Below are 19,466 nucleotides of genomic sequence, written 5' to 3'. Positions count from 1 at the left end.
TTCCCATCAAGTGATGTGACCCACAATTCTCAAGGCTGTAACATGTAGGTGGATCCCAAGATGGAGACTGAGCCTACTGCCTTGCCAATGGCTTTTAACAGCAGTCAGTGAAAATAGACAGAAATAGAAGCTTTCTTAGCACATGAACAAATCTGGCACCTAGAGGGGGAGGGGTCTGAAACTTTGCACCGGTGCAAATCAGTGGTCGAAGTGTACGAAAAGAAGTAGTGGAACTATGTTCCCTGCTGGCCTGCCCCTGCTCCCCACAAACCCCATTGCCACAACCCCTCCCACACACAATACACCCCCCCTAACACTTGCACCTGCTGTTTAAGGGAAGGTTCAGTGCAGTGCACTGAATGTGAAGGTTTCAACTTCTTCCTACACTTTTATTTTAAAACAAAACCATTCCGGAACAGTTTATTTTTAAAATAAAAGTATAGGAGCTGTACAAGCGAATTAAAAAAGGTATAGGAGCAGCGCTCCGACCGCTCCCGCTCACTTCGACCACTGGTGCAAATACAATCCTGCACAGTATTAGCACAAAGGCAAACATTGTTCTAGTGCAAATCAACATTCGTTCAATGCATGTTTATGGATTTTTTTAACTGCTCATTAGTCGATATACTGCAGACTAGTCCTGCTAGAAGCAGTGTTTTCATTAACTTTCAGAACCACATAACTATTCGAGAATCCATTTTGGTCTGACCTTATCTTCCCTTATATGTACATTGAACATGAAGTAGGGGAGTATGATGGGATTAGACCATCCTGCGTTGACTATCACGTGTCTGAGTGTTCAACAAGCCTGCCTTATTAGAAGGTGGAGCATTGATTGGAAATTGCGCCAACATAAATAATTTGGCACTTTTTTACCAAATGAATTTATAGTTATTTAAACATCAATATACATCCAGGTTCAACACCAAATACATGGGATTATTGTAATGCTTAATTTAGAGGCATATAAGCCGTTGTGTAATTTTCCAGAAGTCAAGGTGGGAAAGAAAAAATGGACACAAACAGTCAGGAAAATGGCAGAGCAGGAGCTGGAGCGCCCTTGTGTGTCTATGAATCACAAAAGTGTTCTCTCTGTTCAAGACCTGATGACGTTTCTGAGGACTGAAATACCTTCATGTAGTACTTGGGAGTTGTCCAATTACCTGAATGTAGCCAAAGCTGAAAATGATCAACAATGAAGTGGCCTACGTACATCCCAGATCAATATCACATAGGGACAAACAATTAGTGCCACTTCTTTCTTCTTTATATTAGTCATCAACATCTTAACCCAAAATTACCATCTTTATTTAGATTTTCAATTCAGGTTTTTGGATTGGGTCGTTTGGGGGGTTAGACAGTGTTATCCCCCTGTGTAAAAGGAAAAACACATTGCCAGCAAATGTTTTATTGGAAGTTAAAAGAAGCTAAACGTGTTAAACATAAATGCCATAATACTTTCCCGAACATCACATGTCTCAGCTTTACTAGGCAGTAGGAAAGAAATACATGAAGCCAAAAGATATTACTCCCCTCAAAAAGAGCTCTATCTCGGAATCAATTCTCTCCGATTGCAAAAAATCACACCACATCAATCTTTGTGATGTTATTGCATCTTATTTCGATGAATACATTCCAAACATTAGACTGACATTTCCCTGAAGGCCTGTGCACTATACAGGACAGCACCATTAGGATCTGTAAGGTTCGGCACGCCATATCCCAACATTACAAACTCCTCCCTCTGCCTTCACTCCACTGACTGAGGATCAATATTTTACTTTGCTAATCACAGTACATTTTCAGGCGCCCCAGCAACTATTTACCACCTTTTTATATTCTCACAAGCAGAGAGATCTGATAAATAACTCCTTAAAGATTGGAGTGGTACCAACAGTGTATGAGATGGCATACATCACACTCACTAGACTTCTCAAACTTTGAGTGTTTTAAGTATCCAAAATGTCTTGTGTATCCTTTCCAGCGATTTCCCTTTTTTTACCTTTATCCCAACACATCTCAATTTTTTTATTTAACCTCCTTGGTGGCTGCCTCCATCTTACGTCCTTTCTCCCCTAATCAGTTAGCACATTCACCTTGATTTTTATTTATTCATTTGCATTTTTAAAGCACTCACACAGCCCGGGGGCATCGAGGTGCTGTTTCAGGAATGTGTCTTAGTTGCGTATTTATAACACGCTTAATACCCAGAGGTTTCTAAGCGCAGACCCGGGGATCGAACCTGTGTTGCTTCGTGTCCTCTTGTTTCCAAGGTGAGCACATTGCCGCTAAGCTATCCTCCCGGGACTTTTCTCCTCCTCTTCCTCCACCTTTACTATTCTCCTCTACTTCTTCACACCCTCCTTCTCCTGCTTTTTCACCTTCTCTTCCTGGTCAGTCTCCTCCTTAGCATTCCCCACCCCTTGTCTAAGAAGATAATACTGTCAAACACCTTGTCCCTCCAACTCTTGACTCCCATACACCTCCTTATTAGATGTGGTCTTTCATTCTCTGGGGGAGTTCTTTTACATGATCTGTGATTGTCAAATTGACATCAGATGGCCATCCTGATTACAGGAGCATTAAGAGTGGGACACTCATTTTAGAACTACTAATTCCCCAACTGCTCAAGATTTATTTTATGTCCTAGCATGGCTTTGTGGGCCGAGCCTTTATCAAGGCAGTCTGCCCATTTGAATTCCTGTTGCGGGGCCATGCTGCTGCGTTCATTTCACAGTGCTGCCACCCCTTGCAGGGACACCAAGGAAGAAGCAACGCACTGGCAATTGTGGGCCACACTACTCCAGGCTTGCAGGTACACGCTCAGGCAGGTACTGTTGCCATATGACTACTCAGAGAAAACCAGTCAGTGAATTGTACCTCAATCTGTCCACGGGATTGAATAGTGGTGGTTCAACAGTTGAGATCAAAGGAAGGTGCATGTTGTATGGCAAATCCCATCCCCTTCTCACTTTGCACTGCTTTATGTAGTGGCACCATGGTTTTCACCTTTTTTAGCAGGTGTTTTAAGAAGGACTGGTTGAGTGAAATTCATATCTTATTTCATCCACCTGACAGGTGTATTTTTCTGAGAGGCAGGTGTCTCCACATGGACAGGCCCGGCTAGAACAAAATAGGTTAGCGGGAGACTGGGTGACCTGAGGATCACCCATTTACCACCTCCAGGGCCTAACTAAGCTAATGGGTAGTGCCCACCAGCTCTTGTGGTTCTGCAAGTCCCATCCTCTTACAGGAAACATGGCTTCGTGATCACGAGTACCCTAACCGATGCTGATCTGATTGATTTTGTAGTGGGAGTCCTACTGTAAGAGGTGCAATATGGAATGTCCCAACTGAAGCAGTGATGTATTCCATTGCATTTCACATCATCAAAAGTCATAAGAAATAATATTTGTTCCGGCCCTTTATATGTAAATGTGGAGCCTATGGAAACTGGTTTCCTGTTGGTATCCTTAAATATTATTATTATGTTTTAATTAATTTAATTTGGTTTATATAAACTTTTTAAATAAATGTCACATCACATCTATTCATCAGTTTTAAACATCATCCAAATAATCAACTAAACAAGCAATTATCTTCCAGTCCAACTTTCTGGGTTTACCTATCATATATAACACTCTTCCATTGCTGGATCTCCCAAGATTTTTTCCAGGAATCTCATTGCTGCAAATATTAAGTTGACATCCAGACCATCTACAATTCTATTCCACCAGTCTTCTGCTGATAATGAAGTCATATTATCAACACATTTTCCAAAATGGAAAGTTCTCAAAGTTCTCAACGCTGGACAACTAATCAACAGATGCTTTGATGTTTTGCAGACTTCCGATCTCTTACAGAATCTACTCCCCAAGCTATTTTACCAGTGTTTTTTCCAGAGAAATAGAATGTCTCCTGTTGGTAGCGCATTAAGACGAAATCTCATGAATAACTCTCTTAACGTGTCTTGAGGGGAACTGTTTTAGATAGTTTGGCACGTCATTTAGGGCTCGTCTTTCAAATGTGCTCTCAATACGCATTCTGCTGCTAGAGTTCATGGATTGCGTCAAGATCCAGTCTTCCTCTTTCAATTTATTTTTTATAATTTCAGGGTTGTTTTTTAGCATATCCTTTTTGCCTGCAAGTTCATTTAGGTAAGTTTGGCACAAAGTTTTCCATTGGTCGAGGAATAGCTCTTTTCTCCCATTTACTTCTGTTCTAATGATTTAGTGGAGAATGATCTTCCATTATGCATTTCCTTAGGAATGAAAGGGATTTCCATAAAACTTGAGATTCTAATGATTGAAGGCCTAGCTCATACCTGATTTAACTCATTGATGTTCCCCTGGGTAGACCTAGAACTTTCCTCCAAAAGAGACCTTCAAGTAATAACCACAACTTCCAGTGCAGAATGAGCAAGGTTTCAACCCCATAGGTTATAATTGGGACAACCTTCTGCTTATAGATGGTAATTGCTGGGATTAGCGTGTATTTACCATATTTGTTGACAATCATTTTGGCTTATGTGGCTAGCATTTTGATTTTCTGACATAGCATATCCAGCCATTGTTTTTAATTTATGCCACAATAAAATAATACGCGGGTATACAATGGAATGTACTTGGGTTAACTGATATTTTCCAATTCTCCATTTAAAGACGTTTGGGATTCTTATGCCTCTTCCTTGTTTTGATCCTAGTTCCAGGATGCAGGTTTTTTAAATATGTATTCTCACATTGTTGGTTGTAGTGTAATCTACCAAGGCATTCAGCCTCTGCTGCAGCCCAATCCGGGTCTGGTCAATGATGACCATGTCATCTTCATTAAGAATCCACGACACCAAGCTCTGAGATTCAGGAAAGTCTGATAGATAGAGGTTAGATAACATAGAAGCAAGAGTGCATCCTTGCTTTTATCCTCTATATGTCGGGCTTTACACAGTCATATTGCCCTGATTGCTCAACCTGACTTGAATAGTTGTATAGAATAGAGGGCTATGATGGCCTCCAGTAAGTCAGTTGGGCAAATCCATGCTTTTAATTTATGCGATAGTCTCATTCTGTCCCTGCTATCGAACGCCTGTTTGAAATGAATGATGCAGAGAAAATATTTTTTCTTTTTTTCAAGGCATTCGGGTTAAGGGTGTTTAATATGAATAAGTTGAGGGCTGTGCCAATACCTTCAATGAATCCTGTTTGTCAAGGATCTAGATGATTGCTGTTTTCTGCCCAGATGGTCAATTCTTGCAAAAGAATTGAGCAAAACAACTTGCTCAACACATCCGACAAGGATATCAGTCTGTAATATTTGGGATTTTCACGTTCCCCTTTTTTAAAATATGGGTACTATTATTGCGTTAGTCCATGAGGATGGGATGTGACACTGTTGCGTGATTCTTTGGAACAGGATCATTATGAAGTTGGCCCGGAGGTTTGGATTTTCTTTCAGCACACAGTTAGTTAAAAACATCCGGACCTGCTGCATTTGATGCATTCAATTTCCTTAAATATTTGTTACAGACTAGCCTTAATAATTGTCAACCTGGTTAGTCCAATGCACCATGCCTTTGTTTGCAAGGAGGGTACATGCTAACTTAGTGGCTAGGGCAAGAGAGAGAGCATCTGCTTCGAATTGCAGGTAAGGCTTTGGATGGGGTCAGCTGAGAATTACACCGCCATATCATACACATGATGGTTAGACAGAAGACATGTATGCAGGTTGGTAAAAGCAAGTTAAACAAACCTGCTGGTCACAATTGGAGGAATTAAGAAAAAGTCACTACTGACTGAAGTATTCGTGAAGGACGTTTGATCTTGCCACTAGTACTGCACTCTATATTGTATATCATCTCATTTCAGCTGACAATCCCAGACTTACTTACCTAAATCGCTAGGCTTACTAGTAGATATGGAAGCTCTTTCTGGCTGCAACATGAATAGCCACGGCACAATGTCTATTAATATAGAAGGTCATGTCGCACATGTGTATTCATGCATTTGGGGTTTCTATAAAGCTCATAACGTTCACCTCGAGAGCATTTTAGCACTGCAGATAAGAGTGCATTAGTACACCTACGAAAGCATGCTTAGTTGGTAGGATTAAGATTAAAAAGGTGCATTTAAGCGTTTTCTAAAGGACATGACGTTGGTCTCATTCCTTAAGAATTGAGGTAGCATATTCTATTGCCTCGTAGCAAAAACGTAGAAAACTCGACCACCATGCTTCTCTATTTTTATAGGAATTTTCTGTCTGCTTGTTACCGTAGTCGCCGAAGCGGGAAATGAAGTGGAAGTATGTGTGAGAGAAAGGCCAGTTTAGGGTCTAGCCAAGATTTGTGTAACAAGTGCATGTCCTTAAAAACAAGTTGTTTTGTAATTAGAAGCCAATGAAGGGAGGCCGGGAGATATGAACATATTTGTGAATATTAAGCAGCATCCCTGCCGCCGCTGAGAATGTAAGATAAAAGCAGGTGTTAAACTCCAAACAGGAAGAAGAAAAGTCTTTTACTGCCATAACTTGTTGAGAAAGGTTAGCGGGCGAGAAGATGGAAAACGTTTCATATGAATGTAATTAGTCTTGGACGTAGCTACTACCTGCGTGATTTAAAGTAAGTTATGGGTCAGGAGGGATTACTGTCATTGGTTTGGGACAAGGGTCAAATGAGGCATCCTAAAATGATGAGTTCCAGGGATTCAAGGTCACATTCACAGCTAGAACATGTTTTATACAGAGGTATGTAGTCCTTCACTAGTATGTGTACTTGTCTCTTGTGGTGTCACTTGTCTTGATGATGTATTACTTTTGTGATATATATGTAATAATTCATCCACAAAAAACATTCAGAAATGTATATTAATAATACAAAAAAGGTTGATGGATGATATTGAGTAATTAGCCTCTCTAGTACCATTTAAGAATATGTACATGGGTATATCTTTATGAAGCCAGGTCAATTACACATTTATGTGCATAATGGTTAAGAAGCAGAATTCATATTAGAAATTAATTTACCGGCAGGAACCTCATCTTGTGTGTTACTTATTAGGATGAATCTTCAGGTAGCGCTCATCCATTCACTTTTTTTTATGGACGGGAGGCATTCACTCACAGTGACCAATTTTGTATCTCTACTTGCAGAAAGTTTCACCATGTTTTGAGTATTATCTGTTTAAGTAAAGAATAAAAGACAGCTTTGGCAAACAATATCCATCAACGGACGTGTATGCAGATTAAAAAGGCAAAGGTGAAAAACGCTCAGTACTGCGGTACCACACAATGGTGAGGTTTGGGCTCAGATGAGAGAGAGTCCGATTACACTAGCAGATTGTGGTTCAAGATAAACAATTGTAGCCATTTAAGGCTGTGCCCTGAATGCCCTGATCCTCCACTGTTAGAAGACCTATTTGATGCCCACTGGAGTCAGACCCGCTGGTAGGTCTAGCAAGATTCAGGGACCAGCACCACCACGAGGACCTTCTCTCTCAGTTGAGCCAGAAGGACTGTTGCCACTAGGTTTGTCCAAGGAGCAGTTTCAATCCTGGCTGGGCTGGCTCCATCCAATCTGATTCAGCCACAATGTACACAACTACCTGATTTAACATCACTCATTCTAGATGTCTTGCGAGACAGAACCACTTGGAAAATGGCTTAAAATGCCCTAGATCAGTTACACATAATGAGGCCTTTTGCAGGAGAGGTCTAACCACTGATTGTGCACCAGCCGATGGAAATAGGACAGAGCTCAACGAGGTATTGAGTAGCAGGTCAATCTCGCAAGGCAGTAGTGAGAAAATAGTACTTGCTACTTTAGGTGGTAACATGTCCTGCGGTCATGAATTAAGTAAATACCCAACACATCACACAACTAGCTAGCCAATCTCTTAAACTGTGTTTCAATCACCCATCTACATCAATCGATTTAAAATGTATATATTTTATGTGGACTTCCAATGTATTTATATTAATTGTTTATTGTAACAATTTAGGCAGACTCGAGTAGACATTGTTATCTTTATTTGGAATTTGAAATAATCTTATCACAGCCATGGTGATTCATGTTGTTAATGAAGGTGGTCTTGTTCTCCCATATTTAGGATTATATAAATGCAATGCATTACTCAGTGAAATGAAGGATTTTTTATCTTCCCCCCAAGTAGGTACCTTTTATATATCCAGATATTGATGAATGTCATAGAATCTAATAGTGACAGCAGGATTTGGAAAAAGAGTTTACTCTATGTTGCAGAAGACAACATGTACTAGTACAAGCAGGCAGACTTCCCTGGTCCGAAGTGCCCCTACTAACCCAAGGCCAAAGCCCAAAAGGGAATTTTTCAAAACGGACATTATCACACCACCTACTAAGAAAAGAAAAAGAACATTGAGAGTGAGCTTGGCCCTTAATCACCAAGGAACATACCTAAATATTTTCTGGTACAATGGACATCCTGCTTTCCTGCTCTCCTTAAATTTCCCACAACTGTGCCTTAGGTGAGCCCTTGCACCCTCCCCCTTCTCCCATTAAAACCCATCACATGAATGATGATTATGAGCACTGAACAGCAAAGAAGGACTAAATGAACTAAATGGACATCAATATCATGGATAAAAAGAAAGCCTTGTTTAATTGATGCAGGGCCAGGGTGTCTTTTCAACACATGCCAGCACCCTTGCATAATTGAAGGTGTGTCTAACATGAACGACTGACATCACCTTTAATTACACATCCATTACTACCTTCTTTTCAAAGAATACAAACAATGTCTTGCCATTGTGTATACAACTGTCTGGCCTATCACTACACGTCCATCCTCCTCCTCCTCCTTCTCCTTCTCCACCACTTTTAAAAGCCTCTCCTCTCACCTCATCACTTACATCTTCACATGCTCTCTCCTTCCAACTGAACTACAGACGCCAGGGCTACAACAAAACGTCCATCTCTAAACATTGTACATGTCCGTGCTGCAATCTCCAGTTGTCCCCATACTTACCTTGGAAATGTCAATCTCCCCAGTGATACAAACAATCGCTTTCCTTGATCTTCTCTCCAATTAAAACATCACATCTCCTCGCCCGCACACATCAAAGGAAAGACACTGGAACTGATCATGTCCGCCCTCTCCTGCATGAAGACAACCCACCAAGGCTCATGCTATCATCATGCTATCCTTTTCAATAATTTCTAATATAAATCTTTTCATATATTGCAACCCTAACATACAGAAATCCTATCCAGAGATGGGTGAACTACTTCTGGCAAACGAGTCCCATGAACATTTCGAACTTTTCCAGAGATATATAGAGGTCAACCAGGGATTAGAAAAATGTAGGACTTTTCAGAGGGCAGGCCACTGGGCCTATTAGGTGTGCTGCCACCCTACAGAGGCCGGGCAGGCCGCATGACATTGGGCATGTTATCTTGTTTTGGTGTGGTGTCGGGGCGGTGAACAGTAGCCTTGGAGGTTGTGGGGGGCATAGAGTTGATTCTGAGAGGTAAAGGGAAGTGGTATGCGACACATTTTCTCCAGAAATAGAACTTTTGATTCAATGCCGGGAGAACATTTCCGGTAAACATTTGGGTTGGCACCGACATGCTTATTCATGCTCTAATTCTAGGATCTACACTAGTCACTCATCTACACCTACCTACCCATCTGATGACACATGCTCTCTGGTGCATACATCCAGCTGTAACCTCCAAGCAGACAGCTGACATCCATGCTGTTCTCTCAACCAAAATAGGAAAAGTCAAACCATGAGCCCCCTTGGGATACACAGGACGATGATGAAAAGAAAAAAGAAGCAAACTAAAAGAAAGTGAGAAAACCCCATGTACCAGGTATCCCCCAACCAGGTGTTCTTCCACTTTCTTAATTAAAGGATGCATCATCCAAGCAATATCCCATTGTAATCTCTCTAATGATTCTAAAGCCATTTGCCAGGCACTACAGTGTCACATTCACCATGTTCCCCTCCCCGGCTGTCACTTGGTAAGTCAAGTTTAGAATGTTAAACACATGGCGTTGTTGTGTGCAAGGTCATAGGGTAGAAGTTTCATGGACCACCTGGAAGTCCGTATTATCAAAGGTACAGCAGGTGTATGGGGTGGCCAACATCAAGTGAGAAGCCAAGGCCATAGTGCAATGCTTCTCCAACCAACAGACAACAATAAGTAGAAAACGCCTGCACTCACCCCTTCTGTTCAGGGCCATCTTTAAGGTTTTTGGGGGTCCAGTAACTCCACATTAAAAGAAAATGAAAGGTCCAAGAATCCATGTTCGTTCCTCACTACCTCATTCCAGTCACAACCCACACTTTCAGGCACCGAACTGAACCCGTGCCAGTACAGGTGATATGCACCCAACCTGGGGAGGTCATGATTAAGCTCTACCACCTGCCCCAATGGTGGCCTTCGATATGATAAACAGGACCTGTCTACTCCTCCATCAACGATAGCCGGAGTGCACTGATGAGCACAGATTGCCCTAGGCTCGGGTACCCAGCACGGTATGCCTCCTCCTACAATCTTAGGGTACTGAGTAATACGCGTCCTCTTCTCCACACAGGGCTGGTAGTTCCTGCCTTTCACCATTGTTTAATACACTGGGAATGCTTGTCGCCCTTATATTCCACTTAGCCACTGGACCTGAATGGCTCCATAGTCATGCTGCCACCGGAACTTCCCTTATCCACAGAGGGAGGTCTTGTATGCCTGGCACAGATGAGCTGGGATTCAAACATCTCACAAAAAACAGCAGATGCTGCTCAAGCATGCCTCGGTGCCAAGCTATCACAGCAGAGGCTCGTTCACAATGGCAAGGGCAGTCGCATGCGCCCATGAGGGCTGGAGAAAGCCATGTGTGTGTGTGTGTGTGTGAGTGTGTGTTAGTGTTATATGGGTAAGTTATATGGGTAGGTTATATGGGTTATCTTTCTAAATGTGCACATATGCCAAGCCTTGACTGATCTTTCCTGTTCTTGTGCAATTCCCGGGAACCAATCGACTTTCTTCACTATTGAGCTCAGGTATGGAGCGAAATACGCCATACAAGCCAGTACTGTTTCCTTGTAAGGCAAGTGCTTTATATCCCTGATGTATTTCCTTAAAGCAACGCATGCCCTCTTTCTTTCACTTGCTTCTATGCTCATTTCCAATTGTAGAGAGGCAGATGTAGACGTCATTTATAGAGCTCACCTCCATCATATTGGAAGAATAGCAAGAGTACACTGTGCATAACACCTGGTATCATCCCAATACCACATTGAAGGTACGAAAGACGTTATGCACTTAGGCAACCATATCAAATGTATTCTTGAACTGCTTGCTTTAGACATTGTAAAGACTGGAGGGGGGTCTGTACTTCTGCTATCTATATGGTAGAGGAGAGGCACAGAGGACCCCAGCCAAGATTCTCTATTATTGGTAATGTAGTCGAGCAATCAAGGCCTAGCTTCTCAGGAGGTGATGCAGGCTAGTTCTTAAGTACAGTGTAGTCCCCAAGCCTGCACCAAGGAATATCCGCACACTGCATTAGTTAAAACACAGTCTTTATATAATTAATATTCAAGGTTATGTACAATATCACGATAACTCACTTTGTATTCGGTTATCTATAATGACAAATATACAGTTCTAAATGGTACCACTATTACTATTAGATCTCATTAAAGTGCATCAACTGTACAGTTAAATGTCACACAAATCAGTTTGTAAAGAAAACCAACAATATATATTAGAGGAAAGCAGTTGGTTAGAACAATAGGCAGAATACTGGCCCCGTTTACCTAGACACAGTTCTGTGTGGAGACCCCCCCACCTGGGCAACCTGTAAAATAAAGATATATCACAAGCCTAGTCAATGTATTGTTCACAAGAATCTTTCCAATAGTTCAGCAACCCCAAAGTACCTGGTGTTGTAGAGTTCCTCGTCGGGAAATCGACAGCCCTTCTTGAGTGCACTCCCTTTAAGGCAGGTGTCATGTGTCGTCGAACGTCCGGCGATGAAAAGGGTGAACTACGGCAGTGAAGTGGCAGCTTCGTTCCTATCAGTGCTTGTCGGTGATGGAGCGTAGATGTCCTGCAAGGATGAGGCGTGCAGGGCATCTCGATGTTGATAGTTCAGGACTGCAAAGAGTTTGAAGAACTGTGGCCTAGCAAGGGCGTTGAGTCATCAGCGTCTCTGTGGTCTTTGGGTGGCGGGAAGCCCACTGGTGGATGCCCCTCGGTGCATCGATGGCCTGGCCTTCTCTGGTGGGAAAAGGCAGGCAGCGGTGCAGACAAATGCGTCCATGATTTGAAAGTTCTTAGGCAACGGGAGCCCGGCGGCTCCTGTCGGCGACAGCGGTCGTCGACGGTGGTGGACAGCAGTGTCCGGGCGCTTATCCTTGTGATTCTGCGGTGGTCCCTGTCTCCGGTCGACAGCCTATCGTAGGTCTGTCTATCAGGGGGCTTTGGCAAAGATCACCTGCTGCACTATGGTCCCTCGTAGCTCGGGAAGAGGGAGCCTTACAGGTCCTCTCTGGGTCAGTCCTTGGAGACACGGCAGCTTTCAGATTGTTGAAGAAGGGCAACAGCAGTTCTTCTCTTCCAGCAGGGCTTCAATGTTAAGCTTCAGTCTCAACTACAGTTTCTCTTCAGGTTCTGAACACCAATTCTAGCAGTGAGAGGCCCCCAGATATACTAGTTGATCTCCCATTCATTCTGCTGGGTCACACTTGGGCAACCGATCAGTCAGAAGGGCATTCATGCAGGCAGGCACAATTTATGTGTATTGGGACAAGTACCCAGCCATTCAACACTCCACACTGCATTCATACCAGTTTCGGGCAGGGCTGTCTCAGTCATTGTGTCAAAAACCAGATACTAGACATCCACAACATAGAATGTGTAATCGTCACACAGTCCATTCACCCAGGTCCCACCCACAGGGTGTACCCACAACATACAGTCACGGGGAAGGCTCCAGCCAGTCTGGCCTGGACTTCACAACAACACCATATATGGAACTTCAATCCAACAGCCAGTCAGGGGGAAGGGACAGAGTCAGGGCTTCCCAGGACTTTGGGAAAACAAGGTAACAGGCAATAGAAAGCAAGACGCCACAGGGGCCATCTTGTTTCCTATCAGGAATCAACTGATTCCAATGGCAGGGCCTGGGTATCCCAAAATGGAGGATACTCAGAGCACCTGTCAAATTCACACACAGGTGCTCAAAAACATACACTAGGGGGACAGGGTTGTACCCCTACCCATGGGTGCCATAAGGGTACCCATGGGTCTGTACACCAAACCAGAAGAGAGAGCTGCACCGCCAGGAGTCCCACATGAACTCCTGCATGGAAAACACAACAGAACACACAAAAAAAGGCAGTAAAGGACAAGGATACGGAGGCCCTGTCCCTCCGATGCATTTACAGCATCACAGACATGAGCCTATAGACTCACTAGACATAGAAGAACTATAAGTAAAGTCTGACGGATGTAAAGTGATGTCATGAAGAAGAGAAGATATGTAGGCACACTAAACCTGATATATGGATATCCAGAGAATGAAGATGTGACTAAAGTGATGAAGTAAACATATATGCGAATATGAAGAAAACCATATACACTTAGAAAATAAGTAACAAGAGATACAGTAGATGTATATACGCAGAAATGCAAAGTAGTTAAGGCAATATAGAAGCTTGCTAAAGTAGGAAATATAACGCGAGTAAAGCAGCCATGTTGAGAAAATGGATGTCAGCATTGTATAATAGTAAGCGAGAAGCCTCGACAAGGTAAACCAAGGTTGCAGAGCTGACAGGTGCTGGAATACAAATTTGTGCCAGAACAAAGGATATTTGCTTAGTTCAGAATCAAGGATGCCGCAGCAAGAAGATACTGCAAGTCACAAAAGGAGTCGAAGAGGATAAGCCTTGTATTTAAGACATATTTCTCTTTGATTAAGTAAATGAGTGAATAACTGTGAGTGCCAAGTATTGTACAAACAAAGATGCAGAAAGCACATGCAAGACGGAGCAACCAAGTCTCCAAAGGCTGAGGTGAGTAATAGCACCCATTATAATTGAATCAAATTGCACTAAATAAAAGGACAGAATGGACAAAATCATAGTCTCCTCACACGTTGTACAAGACCAGTAGACAAGGCCTATTCATAAAGCTCCAGGTGAAGATAGCAATGTACCTTCACTCCGTTTAAAGCTCCAAGGAAGAGAACAGTCAGCAAGGCCAACTACAGAGAAGAATCCTTGGCTTAGGGCCTAACTGAGGAGAGATGGTAGACTAATTAGTTAAGGAGGGTAGTTGTCTGACGTTCCCTTGCACATGGGTTTCATTGCTTACGTGCTGCTAACCTAACAAGCCGAATGTTCAAGGATGGAAGAGAGTTCCAACCAATCGTGAGGCCTATGTTATGGTGGACCATACATTGTTGCAGAGGCTTATCAACTGCTTTTGTTGTGCTATTATCAGTAATTTATATAGTTAGAGGTTGTTCAAGGAGTGTCTACCAGGTAAGGAGCAGACAATGATGATATTAACACTTATATAAACTATAGGTATACAAGTTTCCTTAACCAATCCCTCCACCCAGTACGTAGAATGACATCATAGCTGATGTATGTTGAGGTATAAAACCTTTTGCATATTTGAAATGAGTTGAGACTGTGTGAGCTACAATATGTCTGTTCGCCAGGTTTCCCCACTTTATTGAACTCATAATAAAATAGTAATTTTCCATATTGTTTGAATCTGCACGGTTATTTGGGCCCGAAATCATGTATTTCGGTATTCCCATTCAGGCCTTGGATCACTGCAGGTGCTACTGCACATTTGGTAGCGGTGCGGATGGTTCAGATTCAGACTCTGATTCTTGAATTTTTCCACCATTAGCCAGAAGATCATACAGTTGGAGAGCGGAGTTATCATGTGTGTAAAAGAAGACGGTCAGCAGGTGCCTCTTTGAAGAAATTCCTATGTGGTCTCAATGGGTGCCCCACAGGCGCCCCACAGACTTAAGGTGAAGTGGTCAATTTGGGAAGAGTCAATGCCGAAGGGCTCGAACTGAGAAATGAACATAAGTAGAACATTGAAAGTGGAAAATAAAAGTAGAGGGATTGTATTGCATGTGTAAATTTATATATAGTGGGGAAACGGTAACATGATTTGTTTAAGAGCGATACTGTGATAGATATTCTCAAGGAAATAGAAGGAAATGCAGAACACACCAGTTTGGGGTATTTTTAAGGGATTCCTGACGCAAGGCTGATATGAAGGATGTGTTTCACACTCGAAAATGGGGTAAAATAGAGATGAGATACTTCTACTAGAGACAATAAGAAAGGCAATCATAGAAGTTGCTGTGCACATTTGTATGAGGTTATGAAATTATTAGTGTAAGAAGTTGACTTAGTTTAAAAAGACACATGCCTCTCTTAGTTGTGATAATTTCGGTTGTAGGCTGAAAACATAGACCAAAAGTAATAATTTGACTGCTTATCAGACTCTAAAAAACAAGTGATTGTAGCCAATCATAGGATGGTAACAGTTGAGAAAAAATATAGCAAAATTAGATTCTTAAAGTGTCAATAATAAAACAGCAGGTGAAGATTGATAGAACTATAACAAGTTAAAGAAAGAGAAGAAAGAGAGGAAAGGGAAAGAAAGAAAGAAAAAGGAACAAGGAAGGGCATAACTAGATGAAAAGGAAAAAAGAGGAAGTGAAAGGAAGAACAAAGAAGGTATGAAGAGCAGGTAAAAAAAGAGAGAGTGAAAAGATGGGGGAAAAGAAGAACTGTAAGGAAATAGAAACAGAGATTGAAAGAAAGAAGGTCGCTGAGAAGGCGAGAGAAAGAAGAAAGAAAAGAGGTAGATGAGAAGAAAGGAAGAGCAAAAGGAAATGAGAAGAAGTAGAGAACAAAGGGAAGACGAAATAGATCACATTGTTAACAGATGTGTAATACCAGTTGAAGTACTAGAATAATGGGAAGAAGAGAGAAGGTTGTAACAGCCCGGAAGGGAGCTGCACAAGATACCTAGAGTACTGACAAGGGCTGATGAGCATGAGACAGAAGGCATAGGGAAAAGGATTGGGGAATTATAAGACAGATGAGGAAAAGAGATGGCTATGAGACCAGAGGTAGTATTGAAGGGTCTACACTGAGAGATAGATCAGATGATGCAATGATGGACAATCATAGAACACTGTCCCTAAGCAGACTAGATCTTGATGATGAGGAAAGTGATAACAGCCATACTAGTTGGGGTATAATGATGTCAGACGAAGAAAGGGAAGAAAATGAGAGAGTACCATAAGAGGGTGCATGTGGCTCTTTGATATATCAAGACATAGGAAAAGGGATAAAGTGGTCATATTTAGGAGAACCAGTAGCAAAAACACCAGAACCTCTGTCATATTGTGAACAACCACAAGGAAGGTTGCATAGTGTAAGGGAAACGTCTCTGCCTTATGTAAATAGATTGAGGTCATTGCCAGGACAAAGGCGAGTGGGTGAAACTAGCCCCACCTGGAAGACAAGAAGCAAAAGTGGATACAATTGTAGAACAGGATTCACACAATTACTGTTATTAGAGAAAGTGCGAGGAAGACCACAATATATACTGTGGCCACAGATGGATAAAGATAATTTAAAATGCAAGTTACCTAGCTTGACTGCAGGAGCGGGTAAGTGGATTTATGAGTTAGAAAGAATGACTGCGGGAATGACATTAGCAGTGGGTGAATACAAAAAGGCCCACTAGAAGCTATCCTAGGGGAGAGAACTGACACCATTTGGAAACAAACGTGATATTCGAGTGTGACGGCACAATGATGGAGTGCACTTAGAGTTCAGTATCCTGATACGTCAGACATGGGTGCAATTAGGACACGATAAATGGGTCTGAGCGAAAAACCTGTTGCTTATATTCAAAATGAATCAAGAACGTTGGCGTCTTGAGACGAGAGAACCATGGGATAAAACAGTAGCATTATTTTAACATATTTTATGCCAGGAACTGCCAGAGCCAGTGCAAAGGCAGATGAAAAAGCAGGTAGGGATGGAAGCGAAGCCATGGCCAGAAATACAGTTGACTATTGTACACAATTGTCGATTGTTACTAGAGAAGAATAAGAATAAAGCAGAGAATAGGAAGCTTGTGGAAGCAAAGTTAGTTCTGAATTTACTTTTGAAATTTGCCATAGAAGGAGCAGTACTGACAATCAGGTAAGGAGTCATTACACAAGAGTTACAGCCTACACAGCCAATCAGTGTTGGGTACTCCGTAGATCAGGGTGGTTACAATATTTGGTCATAGAGGGAATGCACCTAGAGGACAAGGAGATGGATTTCAAAACCCTCAAGGGGGAGGAGGATACAATGGAGGACAGCCACATCAGTGCTGAAATTTTGTGAGAACATGACATATTGCTCGAACGTGCAGAAGTAGAGTGGGCATGCAGCAAAACTGGCAAGCCCCAAAAGGGGGATGGGCTATTTTCCACTGTATAGTGCAGAACCACCCAAGTATTATGCTCAAGATCACACACTGTATCAGACAAGTGCGCCGCAAATACAACAAATGCAGCAGATTCCACTGCAATCACAGTTGCCACAAGGGCAACCACAGAAAGCACCTATGCCAACACAAGTACAGACCCAATGGTACTCTCTAACAGAACAGGAGATGGTACCACGATGGAATGTGAATACAGGAGCCCCACAAACGCCTATACTCAGGATAGGGAGTGTCACAGTGGTGGGAGGGAATAATTTTACGGGTACAGGAATTAATTTATATCCACAGATAGGAAGGCCCACAGAGCAACCTGATGTTTTCAGTACTATCAGTGACACCAGACCCCCAAGAAGAACTGAGGGTTAGGGTAACAATAGGAAGAGGATTTCCATGTCTTGTGGTCACAGGAGCGACTCATTCTTGTTTTTGAGAGGGAAAGTATCCAATGTCTTGCCTCACCATGAATGCAAAGGGATTCCCTGGGGCTATGAGTTTGGTTCCTTTTACTGATGAATTACCAATTTCAATAGAATATGACGTGTCTATGCCATTATTGTATTCCCAACAGACACTAGTTAATATATTAGGACGTGACTTAATGACAAAACTGAACTAGATGATATCATTTACTGACAAGGGGATAATATGTTCCACTGCAGGGATACATTACATGAATGTAAGAGCATTTATATTAGCAGGATAAAAAGCATAGTGAAGAGTTCCTTTAGTCCCAGATGTATTTTTGAATGCAGTAAACATTTTGTTGACATGGCTTCCTGGGTTGATAAGTAAATTGCTGAAGATACCTGACAAATTGTTTAGACCAGAAATACCTATGGATGACAAGGGAGGACAGGTTATTCCCATAGAACTAGAAGCAGTGGTAGTAAGAGAGGAAAGGGTGGTTGTTCATGCGACAGATGATGAAGGAAAAGCATGGAGAACATTAATACCTCTTGACAAGGCTATAGACTAACAGACTTGACAGACAGACAAAGAGTTGTTTAGAGATGAGAATTCAGATGATGAATTAGTATTTTTCATAAGTCTCATGTAGTGGATTTGATAATAGGGAGATACCACAGAGAATAGCATTGGTAAGAAAGAAACCACCAATTGTCCAGGAATATTTTCAAAAATTGCCATGCATTTTATGGACCAGCAGTCCATATGTCATGGGCCTATTGAGCGGAGCAGTAGCAGTTAAAATTAAGCTTAAGCCAGGAGCAATGTTACCATGAGCAAAACAGTACCCCATGTCCAGAGAAGGAGCTGAAGATATATTTGAAACCATTTCTGCTTTAGAACATCAGGGAATACTGGTACCATCAGATTCCACATATAACACAGCTGTGTACTCCGTAAAGAAATCAACGTGGGGTTGTGGAGATTTATTCAGGATCTACGCTCCCTAAAAACTATTGTCGCTGTAGAGATTCCTCTTGTTTTGAGCCCAGAGCCCAACTACGATTTTATGTAACATTCCAGCTACTGCTAAATATTTTACAATAGTAGATTTAAAAAATACTTTCTTTTCAATTCCCCTTCATGAGGACCCCCAAGTTCTGACCTCCTTTTCCAAATCAGGGGTGGAAACATACAAGATAACCACAGAGCTACTGTGAGTCCCCATCAATCTTTAATAGGGTTCTTCAGATGGAGCTAGACAAAATACAACTTAAGAGCATGATAATTCAGTATGTAGATGACATATTAGGGTGTAGTGAGAAAGAAGAAAAATGCAGAGAAGACGGAGTCCAGTTCATGACAGTATTGGCAGAAAAAGGATACAAAGTGGACAAAGAGAATCTACAGTATTGCCAGGAAGAGGTCCTGTACATAGAACAGCTAATCTTTCAAGAGAGGAAAAAGGTGACACCTGAGAGAGTAGAAGCCATTGGGAAATATGTAAGCCCTATGGCAATGAGGGAAATGCACACATTTT

At 42.0% G+C, this 19,466-nt stretch overlaps 1 protein-coding gene across 2 annotated transcripts in view; it reads left to right on the top strand.

Moving 5' to 3' along the window:
* LOC138582894 (urotensin-2 receptor-like) overlaps nucleotides 1-19,466 on the top strand; it is a 491,025-nt gene that overhangs the window by 116,466 nt on the left and 355,093 nt on the right. The window lies entirely within an intron of this gene.

Source organism: Ambystoma mexicanum, chromosome 3q, assembly GCF_040938575.1.
Source record: "Ambystoma mexicanum isolate Mex_15411 chromosome 3q, UKY_AmexF1_1, whole genome shotgun sequence".
Taxonomy (NCBI): Eukaryota; Metazoa; Chordata; class Amphibia; order Caudata; family Ambystomatidae; genus Ambystoma; species Ambystoma mexicanum.
This window is presented reverse-complemented; position numbering and strand designations above follow the sequence as displayed.